The sequence below is a fragment of the Prinia subflava genome, chromosome 2 (assembly GCF_021018805.1).
Source record: "Prinia subflava isolate CZ2003 ecotype Zambia chromosome 2, Cam_Psub_1.2, whole genome shotgun sequence".
Taxonomy (NCBI): domain Eukaryota; kingdom Metazoa; phylum Chordata; class Aves; order Passeriformes; family Cisticolidae; genus Prinia; species Prinia subflava.
This window is the reverse complement of record NC_086248.1, coordinates 21355419-21358493: the sequence shown is the minus strand read 5'-3', so window position 1 is coordinate 21358493 and position 3075 is coordinate 21355419.

Genomic DNA, 3075 nt, shown 5'->3' with positions numbered 1-3075 from the left:
ATTGACACAGCTGAGAAAATAGTATGTTGCTTTACAGATATGAATGTCTGCCACTGATCAGGAAGTTTTGCTGTTGAATTCTTAAAAATACTTCCTGATTGTTTCAGCCTGTAAAATCTGTGTGTCTGTGCATTTTATAGGCTCAACAATTTAGAAGAAGTTCATTACTAAAGCTGGATGGATTGACTCTGTCACTCTGTACCTGAGTGTCTTGAGGGAAGAATGGATTGCGTAACGGATTCTCTCCACATGCCAAAAACTGGACATGTATTTTTCCTAAAGCCTTATTCACACAAAATTTATAATCAAGCTGTGGAACAAATATTGGACAGTCTTGTCCCCGTCTTTTAGAGGATTACTGTAGCTACTAGACACTCTCATGTTCAGCTTTGTTCTCCTCTGGCCAGATTAGTTTTCAGGGTTTTTTATATAAAGTAGAACACTCAGTCAAAATCTATATCCTTTCCAGAATGCATAACTTAAAGATGAAAAAACTTGCAGGAAAAATGAGACTGAACTGTGGTGTTTTTAGTCCCACTGTAATGTAGAATTATCAGCAGATCTTTTACATCACAGATAAGTCTTCTATCTACTAATTCATTGCTTAAAATTTATCTTGGTAAAAATAAAAGTTTAAAGATAACTAAGCATAGCAATATAAAACAGACCTTGAGCGCTCACTTAGAGAGTTTTCTTCAGTTTGAATCACAGTGTCTCTAAAAATCACGATTGACTTAATGAATATTAAAGAGGCAAGATGTACACCTTTACCTGCACTGGCTCCCAGCAGTGTAAACAGTTCTGAGGCAGCCAATTTCTCCCATGCACTTTGGGCATTTAATTAAGGTACTGACTTTGGGGTGTCTACCTTCATGACTGCAATGCTTTATTTTTGGATGTATGCAGAAAGCACAGAGGATTTGAGCAAATATGTGGCTAAGTATCTTATACTTGGTAATATCTTGTTATATACTACCCTAAAATTTCTACTAGCTATAGAATATCTGTTTTCTCTTTTACAAAGCTCTTCTTTTCATTCTCCTCCTTCTTATAAAAATGCTTGATTCTTCAAAATTTTGTAACAAATATCATTAAAAAGAACAAAAGAAGGAAACCCCCTTGCAAATACCCATTGCAGCTGATTTCTAGTTCTCAACTTTTTCTTCATACTAGAAGCATTTTTGTAAAGTAATTACATAGCAAAGTAATCTTCCACAAAGCTATGAGCCCAAGCTTTCTGCAAGCATTTTCTGCTAGCTATTACTTTGCACATCTATTCCCAGTAGTATAAATCCTGATTACCATAGCTTGCTTCTTTGAAGATACCATATATTGTTCTGTTAATATTGTCAAGACTTTCGCCACACTCAGTTTCATGTAGCTTATTGAAACTTCACATTATGAAGATAAAATTAATAAAATCATGCATCAACACATTTTATTTTCTGTCTTTAACCAAATTTTTGGATCTGGAATCAATTGTGTTAGTACCACTCTACAGCTAAAAGAAGTGAAATATGTCTATGTCCTTCTTGTCATAGATAAGTCTCAAACTGGGCAATGAAAGACAGAGATGCATTAGCCTGGGGGGAAGGTGTTAGATAAAGACAAAAAGCTGGCAAAAAAAATAACAACAAAATGGTAGCAGGAGTGAAGAGGCAAGGTAATGTTGAAATTTCTAACAGCAGAGTAGAGAATTAAGGTATCATACAGCAGAAATACAGGCAAGGTAGTGTCAGGGTGCAGCCTGAGTTCTCAAAGGACAGAGTTCTCAAAGGAAGGCCAACTGGGAGCCAAGGGTCTCAATGAGTCAGGAAGGGACAGTGTTCTCACCAGCAAAAGATGCAGTCCCATAGCATTTGAGCAAAGATGACTTGTCTGGAGACAGGAAGCTGTATCAGACACAGTCTAGTAATAGTTCAAGTGGCAAGTTCACAGGTCTAAGATCAAGCTGTGAGTCACGTCAGCAAACCAAGATTAGGAAATCAGCAAGGTACATGCACAGGCATAGAGACATAGAGACCACAGCTCAGAGAAAGAATAAGTGACTGAGTTTAACTACACCTCCCAAGGGAGGTAGGGATACTGTAGACATGTTTTACCACAGTGTTCTTGCAGAGCTGTATCCACCACACTTTGACCCCAGATTACATTGATATGTCCCATCAAGATGACCTTGTGCCCAGCACAAACTCCTGAGAAGTGAAGAACGAGGTGACAAAGACAATTGCTGAACTTAGAGCCCTGATAACTGAACTTTCATGGCTTTGAAGGCAAATAGAAGGTAAGAGAAGAATAGTATGTGATAAACAGTGAAGGAGTAGAAAGGTAGTTGTAGGGCTAGTATTATTTTAAAGATAGAGTAGATGAACTGAGAGAGTAGTAATGAAAGCTGAAATCCTTATAGTCTAAAGACAGGAACAAAAGAAAGCTGATTTATTTTATTTTTAGATCCTTTGGATCCTGTCTTATCTGCTTACATTACCAATGTGTAGTAAATTTTAGACAGCTGTCAGACCTGCTTTACAAGTGGAGAAAAAAAATAAAAAAAGAACTCCTATATATGCTGGGGTTTACCTATATGCTATATGAGAAAAGTGGGGCTGTTTTGAGATGTGCAAATACTCCAGTTAGTTACAAGATAATACTGATAATCTTACACGGACAAGAAGGAAAGACCAACATCAAAGGAGTTCAGGAAGACAGTAGGTGTAACACAGCACTATTTCAGTTATAAACTGAAGTTGTAAGTACACAGAGAATTAGAGAACTTTATATACCTGAATGTCTGCATAGCCTGTTCACATTCAGGTCAAGTGTTCAGGCTTTCTGCAAAGAAAATGATTTTCACCAAAGAGGTCAGCTTATCTGGAGATGTAAACGTGGTCTGTACACGGGGTCTGTACATAGCTCAGAAATTCATGACTTTTTAGTCTTAATCATCTACTCAAATTGGTAGTTCATATGTTACACAAATGCATTAGTAATTATTTTTTCATTTTTGTACAGGTAATAAATTAAAAAATAAATTAATGACTAATTAAAGCTGAGTTTATTTCTTTCTTATATTCTTCT